General features: G+C 36.4%; 1 protein-coding gene across 2 annotated transcripts in view; it reads left to right on the forward strand.

Annotated features, from left to right (window-relative positions):
* The first annotated feature begins 14,793 nt into the window (after nt 1-14,793).
* Nucleotides 14,794-15,595, forward strand: part of LOC145693605 (transcription factor GATA-4-like) — a 313,925-nt gene continuing 313,123 nt past the window's right edge. For both annotated transcript variants that reach the window (XM_081769743.1, XM_081769744.1), the window contains exon 1: nt 14,794-15,372. The gene's annotated coding sequence lies outside the window, so the exon portion shown is untranslated. The remainder of the gene's footprint in view (nt 15,373-15,595) is intronic.

Below are 15,595 nucleotides of genomic sequence, written 5' to 3' on the forward strand. Positions count from 1 at the left end.
TGTCAGTTCTTTCGATTCGATGTAAACATTCTCACTAGCCTACAGATAATAGGGCTACCATTCAATGTATCTGCACCAAACTTTTATTATTATTATTATTATTATTATTATTATTATTATTATTATTATTATTATTATTATTATTATTATTATTATTATTATTATTATATTATTATTATTATTATTATGTAAGTTGTCCAGGGAATTTCTAGAATTTTCTTCCTACCCCCCCTCCCAAATAAGGATAGTTTACTGAAAGGTAAAAATTTAAAAATTGCTATTTTCTCGAAAACTGCTTCAACGATTCTGTTTGCTTTATACATAGGGCGGACATACGTCCCATTTTGAGCGGAACAGTCCCGTTTTAGGGGCATGTCCCGGCCGGCCCTTCAGTACACGGAGAAATATAGTATATGTCCCGTTTTATGCAAGTGAAAGAAGTAAATAACAATCTCAGTACTTTTACTCCTTGTAATTTAGGCAAATGCAGGCAGCATCATGTCCTACTATATTATAAGTTAAATACTGTTTATATTTTATAGCTTATATATATTACGTTATATTACAATATAAATGTGCTAGGTATTTAATATATCTAATACAATATAAATGTATTAGTTCCTGAGGTAAACAGGGACTAATTTACGCACTGACCTGTTTCTGATTTCTCATGATTTTTAAAAAGCCAGAACCTGTCCAGTTTTTAGCTGAAAATTTTATGGTCACCCTATTTATACATCAATATTTCATTAACACGAGTAGCCTATATTGCGGTACAGGGACGTACCAACGCAGGGGTCCACCAGGTCCGGACTCCTAAAAAAAATCGTATACATTTGTATAATTTCTTAATAAAGATCTGATCTTATACTTCCCTCTCTTCCTCCTCCCCCTTCCTTTTCTTATAAAAGCAATCTAGTTCTTTATGTTTTCTGAGAACGTAGCTGGCAGTACTTAACAATTAATCGTCTTGACGGATGTAGAATAATATCCGTTCAATACTATATAGACGCAGTATCTTGTAGCAATGGAAAACCTCTTTCGAACTATGGACCAGGCCCGTATCCAGGAGGGTCTAGGGGAGCCGCCCCCCCCTAAATTTTGGCTGCCTTCCCTAAAATTTTCATGGTAGACTGGCAAATGAACTATAATATGGTTGCATCGCCCCCCCTAACTTCAGCAGGGCCCCCTTACATTTTTGGGCTGGCTACAGGCGTGCTATGGACCCTTCCCAACAAAAAATTCTGGGTGCGCGCCTGCTGAGGCATGTCTTTTATCTGAAAAAAAATTAGATGGCAATACTTTACTCTTGGGTTCTTTTGAATATATACTAAAAAAAAAAAAAAAAAACTTGGAATCCATTTGGCGTTCTAAGAATAGGCGCTATCTTCTCTCTAATGTAGACAGTTCTAGAATAAAAACGGTAGACCTAATGGATAACAAGCTGTTTTCTGCAAACAAGTTTCCCAAGAATGTATTCCATCTCGACTCTAATATGTCTACTAAAAGCGGAAGTGGTAGAAATCTACTACAACTTCCGGTTTCAGTATAAATTCAAAAACATCACACCCATGGGCGCCCAAAGAAAATTTTCTAGGGAGCCTCAGCCTCATCTGCCCGGTTGCTGGAATTGGTTGTAGTAAGTTTGCTATTTTTTTAAATTTGTATTAAGAAATTTAATACATTTTCGTGAGCCAGGAGAGTCGGGCCCCTCGCCTCCCCTTCGGGCGCCCATAATCACTCCATACAAACGATTCCTTCACGTGGTTTACACGAACATTGCTAGTTGCTGTGTTGTATAAAATTAAATGGTCAAAAGGATTAATTTACCTCAAAACTAGGTTTGTCTTTTCACTCAGGAGTGTTGTACTTGTTGCACATAAGATGGTATAGTGTAGAGGAGATTGGTTGTAGAACTAAAAGTACTGCGATTAAGTTTGCTAAGTGGAAATGCTTATCTATATGGAATACTTTTAAAATATTCATAGACAAATATTTATATGAATTGAAAGAAAATTCTGGACTGTTAAACAACATTAGAAATAGTGTACAATCCACAAGATTCCAACATGTCTTCTGCCATAACTATTCTTCATACGGTTATCATCGTAATTGTTACTTCTATTCGGATACTAGAACTTGCAGTGGCAAAGTCTTGATAGTTTTAAGAGTCCCTATCACAGGGAAATTAAAATACCGCTAATTTCACCGTAATTATGTGATATCTTCAAATAGATAAAAGATAATCGAGAAATGGAACAAGATCTCGCTAGATAATATCATTTTACATGAAATGCCGTTATCACAACTCACTTATCTGCTTTTGATTTAAAGCCATTTAGAAAATCGACATTTATTTTCGCATTTATAAATGGTTGCAAACGGAAAACTACTAGGTGACTCGTGATAACGGCAAGGGCGCCGATTTCTCTGTAAATTTGGGGGGCCCATTCAGATGCAGAAAGCATATATGAGGATTTTAAGACAAATTGCATTCAAATTATGCCAAATATTGTAAATTTCCAAATACAATGAGGCGGCCCACATGAGCTTTGGGGGGGGGCCTCGGCCCCCCAGGATCGGCGCCCTTGAATAACGGCACCTCATGCGAAATAATATTGTCTTGTTCCACATTTCGATTATCTTCTATCCATTTGAAGATATCACATAATTACTGTAAAATTAGCGGTATTTTAATTTCGCAGTGATTAGGCCTCTTAACTTCTGAGGTTCAGTATGAATCTAAGATATGAAATTCTTTTGGAGGGTAAGGAGGAGGAGAGAGCTTGACTAAGTACTTTACATTTGCGATTCGCAAGTAGGATTACCCCACGAGATGAAACAGAACTGGACTTCCGTGATGACGTATGAAAGCAGTTTAAGGTCTTTCGAGACGAGGCATCACTTTCACAAAACCCTTTTCGAGATATGAGAAAGCTTCAACTGTTGTTTCGTAAAACAACTTAATCGCAATTGAAATGTCTTAGATTTAGTATAAATCCCGGGGCAGGCCATCCTATTTTGTGGTTTGTTTAACCGTTTTCAGTCCTACTATAGTGACCGCGAAGATTCGTGAAGCCTGGGCTGTATACGAATAAAAGAATTACTTTCTCTTACGTGCATGCATCGGAAGAATTCGATACGATTCATAGAATTGCTTTCCGAACGCACACCCGAAAAAAAGCGAAACAGCAGAAAGTGCACCAACAACGTTGCCAAACGTCGAGGAAATGGCAAACAAGCATAAAAAAAAAAGCACTTAAAGAACTATAACACGAATACTAACAATTATTCGAAGTAAACTATTACAATAATAATAGCAAAAATACAAAATAAACAACAACAACAGAACGAACCTTAGCGGCAATCCACACACTCAGAAGATGTTATCTGTGTAGTGCGAGAGACGATACTGGTAACATTTCTTGAATGGAAGGTTGATGACCGGGACACACCCTGATTTTCTTTGGTAAATCTAGATCAAGCTTCACGACTTCTCGCGATCGCTATAGTCTAGGGTGACCGGTCGTCTCGTTTTAACAGAATTGTCTCTATTTTTGAGAAGGTCGTCCGATGTCCCAAGAAAAACTAGAAATGAGGAGCAAAATGTCCCTTTGAAAAAAGAAGTTCCGTTTCTGGCCTATAGTTAAGTAAAATAATTTTTAAGTGTTCTTAAATGCCATAACTGAGTCTTCGTTTAGAAAAAATTTGATTTTTTTTTTTTTAAAGAAATAGCTTTATATTTCTTTCAAACAGATGACTCCGTAGTAAACTTCATGTTTCGATATACGAAATCTTCCCTTGGCAGATAGTCGAAGGTTATTTTAGTGATGCCAGCTCGTGCGAAATATCCCATTCTATGGGATTATTTACATTATACTAATTTCTTGAACAGGCATAAAGGGAATTTTCGTCAAAATTGCCAGCATACCCTATGATTTTTTTTTTTTTTTTTTTTTTACATATTTAATCGACGCCAACAAAATTTTCTATGAGCGGAAAGTAGGTTAAGAGGGCTCATCACTGCGAAATTAAAATACCGCTAATTTTACAGTAATTATGCGATATCTTCAAATAGAAAAAAGATAATCGAAAAGTGGAACAAGACCTCCCTAGACAATATTATTTTTCGTGAGATACCGTTATCAAGACTCACTTATCTACTTTCGATTTCCAGCCATTTAGAAAATCGGCATTTATTTTCGCGTTTCTCAGGTGATAAAGGTTTCTCATGTAAAATAATATTGTCTAGGGCGCTCTTGTTCCATATTTCGATTATCTTTTATATATTTGAAGATATCACATAATTACTGTAAAATTAGCGGTATTTTAATTTCGCCGGGTAGCTTTCTGGACCTAGTGGCCATCGCGTTTTTTATTCACGTGGCTTCTCAGTTTGTCTCACGATGCTGGATGAACTCCGAAGATTGGGGGGAATCGAACCCGAAACCACGCGGATGTAAGTCCAACTCTCAAATCACTAAATTACGGTTTCCCTCTAGTTAAAGGTATATTTCATACATAAATTAATGCTTAAGATATGTGGTTTCCAACTTTTTTTTATTTAAGGCACATTTTAATGAACACCCACAACGTTACTATACACTTACTTGACTTTTTTTATTAACAAGAATGGATTATAGTAGGCTAGTGTAAGACTATAGGTCTAACATCACTTCACCCCGAGAAAACGCTATGTGCAGAACTGGCAAGTTTCCAGAAGCAAAGAAGTGCTTTCTCATCATTTACACCAAGGGCGGACCCAGGGGGAGGCGATAGCCCCCCCCGAAGAGAAAACTTTCTTATTTTATATGAAAATAAAAACCATCTCAGAGTTTGGAGCTCTTAAAATTAGCTCTAAGTAGCAGTATTACAACCCACCGCTTCCCCCCAGAAGTCCGTCCTGGATCCGCCCCTGATTTACATTAATAACAAATGTCATTTTTGTTTAGAGTCTACTTATTATGATAAAACTATTAAGAATACACATATAAAAATATAAGCGAAGCGGCAACACGACTTTCTGTTCATATTGTGGTATATGTAACTAATTTTCAACAAAAATGTCACTTTTTTTTTTTTTTTTTTTTTAAGGCGCAATGCTAAAGGAGTGTGGGAAACGAGTCCGAGGGCAGCCAATGAAGTGGGGAGATTGTGTTAACAGCCTGGCATACTAAAAATACAAAATTTACTATTTTTGTTTTGCTTTTTTTTTTCATAAGTGAAAGGAGAAAATGAAATACAAATTACTACAATCATAGATATTGTTATTCTACAATAGAAAATATGAACCTGAAAACTTTTCAGTGTTGCCAGAATAATAGACCCTATTTCCCCCAAAATCTAAGTTAAAGCAGCGACTAGAAGAACGAACTTAACTGCATTTGATTATGTATCATGTTGTTTTAGTATCTTCTGAGCTACTTTTTAAATAATAGTTGTAATAAACAAAAATAGTTTTACCATACACTTATTAATATAAAATAATAATGTTCTTTAAAAAGTAGTTCACAGGATACCAAAAAAACATGATACGTAATCAAATGCAGTTGAGTTCGTTCCTCTAGTCGCTACCGTAACTTAGATTTTGCGGGAATTGTTATTCTGGCAACACTGAACATTCTTCAGGTTCATATTTTCTGTTGTAGAATAACATTATTGTGGTAAGTTGCATTTCATTATCTCCTTTCACTTATGAAAAACAAGCGAAAAAAAAATAATAAATTTTGTATTATTTTTAGTATGTCATGCTCTTAAGAGTCTTCATCCCGGCGAAATTAAAATACCGCTAATTTTACAGTAATTGTGTGATATCTTCAAATATATAAAAGATAATCGAAATATGGAACAAGAGCGCCCTAGACAATATTATTTTACATGAGAAACCTTTATCACGACTCATTTATCTACTTATCTGCTTTCGATTTCGAGCCATTTTGAAAATCGGCATTTATTTTCGCGTTTCTAAACGGCTAAAAACGGAAAGCCAGTAGGTGACTTGTGATAACGGTACCTCATGCAAAATAATATTGTCTAGGGCGCTCTTCTTCCATATTTCAATTATCTTTTATCTATTTGAAGATATCACATAATTACTGTAAAGTTAGCGGTATTTTAATTTCGCCGGGATGAAGACTCTTAAGAACGATATGGTGCAGTGTGGTGTCACAGCGGATGTGATAGGTAGAGGACAGAGATCTGGAAAAGCTGGCCCTAGATAACTGGGAGAAAGACATTTATTTATTTATATATATATTTATTTATTTAACAATCACCAGATACAACTCGGGGGCCATTTTACACTGGATATCTAACAACAAAGATATCTAACTTAAAAGAAGAATAGTGACTATCTTCAAATGTAGTACTGAAAATTGTTGCTGTTCCAGTCTGTTCTGGTATAGTTTGGCTGTAAATTGATTTGAACTGATCATGTTTCATGATTTTGTAAATTCTGATATTTCGCGACACACTATCGGACTAATGATGAGCGCAAGAGTCTTGGTCTTGCAGTTTTGCAAGACCAAGACCAAGACTCTTGCGCAAGAGCCTTGCACAAAGACCGACACTGCTTGAATTTATATATATATATATATATATATATATATATATATATATATATATATATATATATATATATATATATAGAGAGAGAGAGAGAGAGAGAGAGAGAGAGAGAGAGAGAGAATATAAAAAAAGGAGGAGATGGATTTCTTGGCTTCAGTAAAAATGCTGCTGGAGTGAATGTGTTCCCAGTAGGTTATGCAATCCGTGTGAGTAGATCTGTCCCTGTAGCATATAGCTATATTCGTGTCGCCACGTTTGGCCTAATCCTCGTTTCGCCTAACCAATTATCTGACACTTTTATGACAGATAAATGATAAGATTTGCGTCCACCATTTTAGGCGAAAAAAGGATCCTCGTTTGGCCTAATCCTCGTTACGCCTAAAATGGCGGACAATAAGAAAAAATCGTGGAAATTAAACTCGAGGGAAATTATATAAGAGAAAATTCCCTAGTATATAAAGATTTAAGAAATGCAAAATATATAGATTAATATTATATTAACTATTTTCGAGGATTTAGGATTACCAAAACTCCTTTATGTATTTACTAGGACCATGGATATATACGAAGATATATGAGTAGGTGAATAGCGAGACGCGTTAAATTCACATTTTAAAACTTGTGACAAATCGAGAAAAACTGTTTAAACACGTCATAATTGTAAAATAACATTAGAAACTAGAAAACATTAAAAAATTAAGAATAATGTGAGTGTTGGTCTGTCGAAAGCTGTATAATCACACTAGTCTGTGAATTGCGTTATTGAAGAAAATATTTTGGATTTAACAGCTTTTGCGTATGTAAATGGAAATAATAGCTTTTGCATCTGGACGAGCTGCCATTTTTGTTGAGGCTCAAGATACAAAACCTGAAAGGGAGTCAGAGTCAGAAATCAGTATTATGCCTACTAAAATATTGAAGGGGGGATGTATTATCAACTATACATTCCACAAGATTGGCACAAATGAATTTGGATACATAAATGCTACATTAATTTTGTTCTAAATGAAAAAAAAGGGGGGATCCAAATGTGCAAAACATTGAATTATGTAACCTCCTCTCCATCATCATCTACTAAATGGAAATCCATATCGTCGTTGTCCATTTTCTCGGTTTTCTATTCCTCAAAAACCTCTTTGTAAGTCGTGAGCTTTGAGCTGCTTTCAATCGTCAAACCCTTCGTAACTACAAGCAGAGTTAATTATACCTATCAGTATACATTTCTAAACTGAACGACTATATTTTGGAAGAGTTTGTAACCTTTTATAGTCTAACATAGGGTGAATATTAATTTGCCAATTATACCAATATAGAAATTTGAAATATAGCAAAACAAACTGTGCAAATGTTGAGTTTGAGCAAAACAGTGGCAGAAAAAGAATCAGAAATTGTAAATAAGTGGCAAATTTTTTTAACATGTTGTACCAGAAGCATGTTATAATTTTGAATGATAATTGACACGAGACATTTTAAGAAAGGGCTTCTGCTGAAGCTGAAGAGACCGTTTAGAGAAGAACATAATCCAACAATGTTCTGTTGAAAGTAAAGAGTTACCCTGAAATACAAAACAAATGGCTTTTAACCATAGATAGTTCACTCACCTTGTCTTTTTGGCTACATTTCGTTTCCAGTTTTTCATGTGTCTTGTACGTTTTCTAGACAATTTTGGTGTTACCTGATAACAAAATTATGATCATCACTGCTTAGAGTCTCGTTTTCTTTCGATTTTGCGTGCATTTGTCTAGTAATTATTAAAGAAAAGCAAATAAGCTCAGAAAAGTTTCACGAACAGTTCGGTTAAGACGTATAGTGTCTCCATTTTCAGTCCAGGGTGCGCGGTGGCTCAGTAGTAGAGCGTTCACCTCCGGTGCTTCGGGTCCCTGGTTCGATCCCAGCTCGCGCCATGTGGACTTTGTGGTGGACAAAAAACGTGCTTCTGGGTTTTCTCGGGGTTCTCCCGTTTCCTCCCACTTTCTTCATTCCCGATTTCATTCATTTCTCATCATCACCGTCTCCTTTAGCCTAACCGGCATAAGCGTGGGACGTAAAACTAAAGATTTATTTTTTTTTGAATTTTCAGTCCAAAAATAAAAAAAAATAATGAAAGCACACACTTCAAATTCTGCCAAATAAAATTTCGAATGATTTACGAAGAGTTGCAATAAATATTCAGATTACTAAACTAATCCTGTACAGTACAAAACCTCAAATTGTTTGAAATATGAAATTAACCGGGTTTGATTCTGCTTTTCTCATTAGGTTATTTGCAGGTTTGAGATTTAACAGTTTATGAAACTGAATATGGAAGAGGGATTTAACTGGTTTTGCATCTGTATTTCTCAGTTCTTCACATATTAGGGAATATTTTTTTTTCGAAAAATTTCCCTCAGTTTTGTCTCCACGATTTTTTTATAGCCCACCATTTTAGGCAAAACGAGGATTAGGCCAAACGAGTATCCTTATTTCGCCTAAAATGGTGGACATAAAGCTTATCTTTTATCTGTCATAAAAGTGTCAGATAATTGATTAGGCGAAACGAGGATTAGGCCAAATGATGCAAGATCAGCTATATTACGTCGTTTTCTGAATTGGTTGTTCGCGTTTGCTGTAGTGCTCGTTTTCAAGCCACACAGGTGTCATCTTGCGTCATGTGAGCTTTTTTGGTGGACAAATACTATGTGCGTGGATTTTCTGGATTTTCTCGGTGTTTTTCTGTTTCCTCCTACTTTCTTCATTCCACCATTTCAGTCATTTCTCATCATTACCGTCTCCCTTGGCCTTGATGCATAATCGTGGGACGTTAAACTAGATAGTTCATTTCATTTCAAAGCATATTAGTGGTGTTCTTCTTCCAAAACTAAAGAGAAATGTAATATTGAACATCGCTAATACCGTACACCATATGTGACGACTACATGGGTATGGCCTTGGCTCCGAGACTCAAGCATCCGTTAGAAATTTTTAATGTGTGCTCATAAAATTAATATCGAGACGACATTTTCATGACATTGACAAAAACTTAGTGCATGTGACAGCAAGTTTGATTTCATTGACGGATACTTGTACGTTGAATAATTGTTTATTAATATAACTTTTAACCTCCTTAGTTATACGGCACATCGAGGATTGAGCGATATAATATTATCCCTTTGGGGACCCTATGGTACTTTTTGTACCATACGTGTTTTTCATGATACATTGCGTTATTTCTCTTCTATTTAAGCTTTTTCGTCCGGGTTTTTTTGTTTTTCAAGTCCAGAGGCATTGTAGAAGATATTACGTATGGTTTCAGACCTTCCTGCGTCCAGACATAGGAGGTGATGACATCATAAGTCTAAAATGTATTTTCTCATTTACTAAGCCTATGTTCAATATTTTTTGGCGGGCTTATTTTTGCACGTAGAAGATTGAAATTTTGCACAAACATTCAGTCCATCGAGTAGTATTTACCAGATTTTTTTTTTCAAATTTGTGAGTTGAAACAGGGGCGAACCAGAGGGGCAAAGGGCTGAAAGGGAGGATATTTTTACCTCCAAAATCCAGTTTTTCAGGATTTTCCCGCCTCACATACACGTGAGTCGGGATGGGGACACGTGAGTCATACCGTCTGAAAGGCAGTTCCATTCTAAAGAGAAAGACGGTCGAATCATTATCCTAGGGTAATTAGGGACGTCTCAGGGATTTTTTGAAAAATATACTTCTATATAGGGAAAATGGGACATGGTCAGTATAGGCCTATATATATATTTTTGGCGGGCTTACTTTTGCACCTAGAAGATTGAAATTGTGCACAAACATTCAGCCCACCTAGTAGTATTTATCAGATTTTTTTCAGATCTCTGCATTAAAACAGGCGGGGTCCAGAGGGGGAAAAAATTGAAAAAAGGGATTTTTAGACCAAAAAATCCCGTTTTCACGATTTTCCCGCCTCACATACACGATGGAGACATGTGAGTCATACCGTCTGAAAGGCAGTTTCATTCTGAAGAGAATGACGGTCGAATTATTATTCTAGGGTAATTAGGGACGTCTCAGTGAAATTTTTTCAAAATATACTTCTGTATAGGATAATATGGGACATTTTCTGATTTTTTTGGCGGGCTTATTTTTGCACCTAGAAGATTGAAATTGTGCACAAACATTCAGTCCACCAAGTAGTATTTAACAGATTTTTTTCAGATTTCTGCGTTAAAACAGGGGGGGGGGTCCAGAGGGGCTAAAAGTTGAAAAAAGGGAAATTTAGTCCCCAAAAATCCCTCTTTTCGGGAATTTCCCGCCTTAGATACATGATGGAGACATGTGAATGGTACCGCCTGAAAGGCAGTTCTATTCAGAAGAGAATATGGGCGACACATGACCCTAGGGTAATTAGGGATGTCTAAGGAAATTTTTTCCCTGAGATCATAGTGTTTTGTGGTAATTTGAGGCATTGTGGGAATTCTCGATAAAATTTCTCCCGCCCTTACTATTCAAGATAGAAACTTGAAATTTGGCACACACATTCAGTATACCAAGTACTATTTATCAGATTTTTTTTAGATGGCTACGTTCACACAGGGGGGGTCCAGGGGGGGCCAAAGTTCGAGAAAAAAATTTCCTTCCGAAATTTTCCCTTTGACATCATTTACTCCGCTTCTGGTATATGGTATGAGCATGCAAGTGATACCATTTGAAAGCCAGCTCTATTTTGAAGAGAATGAGATATGAACCATGATCCTAGGATAAATAGTGACGATGCAGTAGCTGCTTGACTGAAAGTCTAAAAAATAGCCCAAAAAGCCGGGATCCGGAAAGGGTTTCATGACATTGACAAAAACTTAGTGCATGTGACAGCAAGTTTGACTTCATTGACGGATGCTTATACGTTGAATAATTGTTTATTAATATAACTTTTAACCTCCTTAGTTATATGGCACATCGAGCATTGAGCGATATAACATTATACTACAACAATAAATCTATATTATAAAATTGAAAGTGGCTATTTTTGTGACTACTAGTCTCTTGAACCACCCGACCGATCTCGATCAAATTTTCAACAAAGATGAAGTTCAGACCTGGAGCGATTTTTATAATTTTACTTTGATGGTGCAACGTAGGGGAGGAAGAGAAGGGAGATATGACTTCATCACTCTTGATCCAGCCAATTGATAATCAAATTTTCAACATAGATTAGGTTCGAACTTTTTTTTTTTTTAATCATCGCTTTGACGGTAGAACTTAGGGGAGGGGAAGAGGATGCAAAATGTCCAAAAATAAATAAAATTTAATAACTCTTGAACCACCCGACCGGACTTGATCTCACTTTACAACATAGGATCGTATCTGAGATGGTTTCTGTCATATCCCATTATGATGGTGCAGTTTAGGGGAGGGGGAGGGGAAAGATATTTTAAAATGATCAAAAATGACCGATATTAAAATGGAATCTATAGGTTTGGGGGTCGCTGTGCTAAACAGTGACACTTCCGATACTGTTTAATTTCAAATTCAGCCCCGTAACTTGGCGGAGGGAAGGGAAGAGATATAAAAATGACCGGGAAAATGACGAATATTAGTGTCGAATCCATAGTTTTCGAGGTCGTTGAGTTGAATACTGATCTTCCGATACCGTTTACGACCAAATTCAGCCTCGTAACTTGGGGAGAGGGAGATACATAATAATGATTTAAAAAATGATCAAATATTAGTGTCGAATCCATAGTTTTCGGCCTCGTAAGATGACCAGTGATACTTCCTATCAAGTTTAAATGCAAATTCAGCACCGCAACTTGGGGAGGAAGGAGATATATAAAAATTATCGACTATTATCAATGTCCAACTCATGGTTTTCGAGGTCATTGGGATCAACAATGACACTTCCAATGCTGTGCCTCGCAACATGGAGGAGGAGGAGATATATGTTTTTTTTTTTTTTTTTTTGAAAATGACCGATATTAGTGCCGAATCCATAGTTTTCGGGGTCTCTGAGACAAACAGTGACACTTCTGATGCCGTTTAAATCCAAATTCAACCCTGCAACTTGGGGAGAAGGAGGGGAGAGAAATATAAAAATAATCGAAAATGGTCGATATCAAAGAGCGCTTTACTAATAGTAAAAAGTGACTGACTAACGAAATAACCCAAGGAAGTAATCCATATTCACAAGTGATACTTCAAATAACTTGGAGTTTGATGCCGTTATTTTGTATTTCTAATACAGGTCGAAAGTATTCATATAAATTGAATTTGTACAAGACATAGACAGTTGAGTCATTTTCAGTTTTCACTCAAATTATTCTAAAATATTAGGAGGTTTGATTAATTATTATTATTTTAATTTTCTCTCTCTCTCTCTCTCTCTCTCTCTCTTTTTTTTTTTTAGTCAATATTGCTATAATAATCATCATCGTCATAGCTATTCTGCCATTATTGGTAAGTTACTTGCTGCAACTGAGAAGGTTCGACGTTCGGTGGTTCTCAGTTAGTCTCTTCGTCTTGACATAGCAATTTTCTGTTTTAATACCTTCCTTCAACTGCAGTCTCCTTCGCTCCCTCCCTCTCTTTCCTTCACTATACCCTCTAGCACGTCCGTCACAACACATTTCCTCCTCAGCCAATATCCTAAGCAGTTCCTCTTCCTGCTATTAATAATATCTAAAATTCTTTTTTTTTCCCCTACTACTAATATTTCTAACCCCTCATTCGTTTTCCGTTCAACACAGCTAATTCTCTCCATTTTTCTCCATGCCCACATTTCGAAAGCCTACAAGTTTTTTAATCGCTTTTGCGTAATGTCCATGTTTATGCCCCATATAGCACATATTGGAATCAGTAAAACAAAATCTCAATATTTAATTGGAAGTTTGTTTAATACAAGGATTAGCTAATCGTGGTTGAAAAGAAAAATCGGACGCCTTTAGAGTGTCAAAATAATTTTGCAATTAATGGTATTTCAATAATCTGTGCCGTCTTGATTTTTATTTCATGTGTCTCAGGGGTAGCCTCCCCAGTTTGGGAAACAGTGAAGTATTGGATCTGTTTAAATATATAAACAGATTGCGAAACGTTGTAATTTAGGCATGTCTTGTAAGTAGTGAAACATGGGCACTCATTAAAAAAATAAAGGTAATCACCTATGTTATACACTATCATCATACTTACACGAAGTTAAACTTATTTAGAAACATACATTGTATTTCCGTTACTATTGGCGCATTGTAGAGTTTATTATCTCTTATATCCGTAGCAAAATTTACCTATGAAAAGCTTGAGATTTCTTAAATGCAAGATTTGCAAAACTCTTGCATGCAAGAGCAAGACCAAGACTGGGTGTGCAAGACCAAGACCACCGAGTCTTGGTCTTGGTCTTACGGACTTCGTTTGCGACCCATCGGTTGAGAACCTGTACCATAGATAGTATTCTTGCCATTTTCTCTCTTAAATTTTCCAAATCTTGCTGCTCATATTGTTTAACTGTATCCCATTTTCTGTTCTTATTTCGTTAGCTTATATATCTGCCCTGCTCCAATATTACTCGCAATGCCACGCCACTATTTTGAACAGCGCGGTATGGTCTACTCCCTCCCCTCGCGCATCAAGTAAACAAGACAAGATTATGAATGTATTCTGAAAGATTAATCAGAACAGACGCGTGCTACCTTCTGCATACAAACTTCCTTATTGAACCATTTATGTACGGTACGTTAGGCCAATGTGATATCAGCAAACTCATTTTCATGTTGAGGATTTCTCAATTTAGTCTCCCAGAGCTATATGAATAATGCATATAAGCACGCTATATCTCTTCAATTAAGCTCCCCTCTCCCACTGTTAAGAGTCTCGTTTGGACCACAAATATTTATCTTCATGCTTGTCAAACCCTCCTCTGGCCACTGCCTGGAAAGAGGGGAACCAACAAACTCCTTAATGGAAACAATACATTATATTATGCCCTCCTCGGTTCATTTACAAATGCAGTCCCTCTACCTGGACTCTTTTGTGCGTGTGTGGCTTGTTTATGTGGCTGTCTGCAAGCCACTCCTACCAAACCAAAGAAAAGAAAGAAAGAAAAAAGCTACAAGTGCGTGTTCTTACCTGGCATTCGTCGCCATCTTGCACAGATAATAATAGAGAAAAACAAAACACGACGAAAAATAGAATCAAATGGGCGGAGATTAAGCAACGAGGCTTAACCAATCAGAGATAAGGTTTGTTGAAAGAAAGGGGGGAGGTTTACAAATGACGTATCTTTTAACAGATGGGAAGATCTGTCCAGTTCTTACTATGGCATGTGAAAAAAAAAAAAGTTATACTGTAGCCTAGTGAAGTGGAGGTAGCGGTGTTGCTATCAGAAGAAGCGACAACATACTAAAAGAAAAAAATAAACGCACAAAAACAAAAACGCATCGTCTGAGATTGTCAGTCGTGTGTGTATGTGTGTGTGTGTGTCTTAAGTCAAACCCCTGACGAAAACATTTCTTATGCCGCCGCTGCACGCCGCACACAAGCAAGCAAGTTCGTGTGAGTTTGTGCCTGTGGACGATCCCATGCTTTCCGAAGGAACTGGGCCGAGTCAAGCAATACCATAAACACTTCTAAAACCCGGCCGGTGAAAAACGTGTTTCTTTGTTTTTTTCTTATTTCCTTACCAATAGCTCCTGTCTAGTGGTCAATAGAAAAAACACCTAATATTTCACCGTATTTACATTCTTCGTAACGTTAGATTTCTATGAAGATTAGGTGGGCCGAAGCAAGGAGCAGATCTGTCCTATACGTGGTCTGTGTTTACATTGAGTTGTAGCAGATTCGACGTCTCCCGAAGAGGTGAGTACCTATTATTATTATTATTATTATTATTATTATTATTATTATTATTATTATTATTATTATTAGACCTATATCCAATATTCTTGATTCTTTTTTCCTTCCTTATACAACACCTAGGTCATGAAAGATGCAGATGATGTCATTCAAATCATTTAGAAACTAGTTGTATGATTAGTAGATTAAGTTCAATTAGTATTAATACTATATAATTATATTATTA

Source organism: Thermobia domestica, chromosome 8 (genome assembly GCF_964235325.1).
Source record: "Thermobia domestica chromosome 8, izTheDome1.hap1.1, whole genome shotgun sequence".
Classification (NCBI taxonomy): Eukaryota; Metazoa; Arthropoda; class Insecta; order Zygentoma; family Lepismatidae; genus Thermobia; species Thermobia domestica.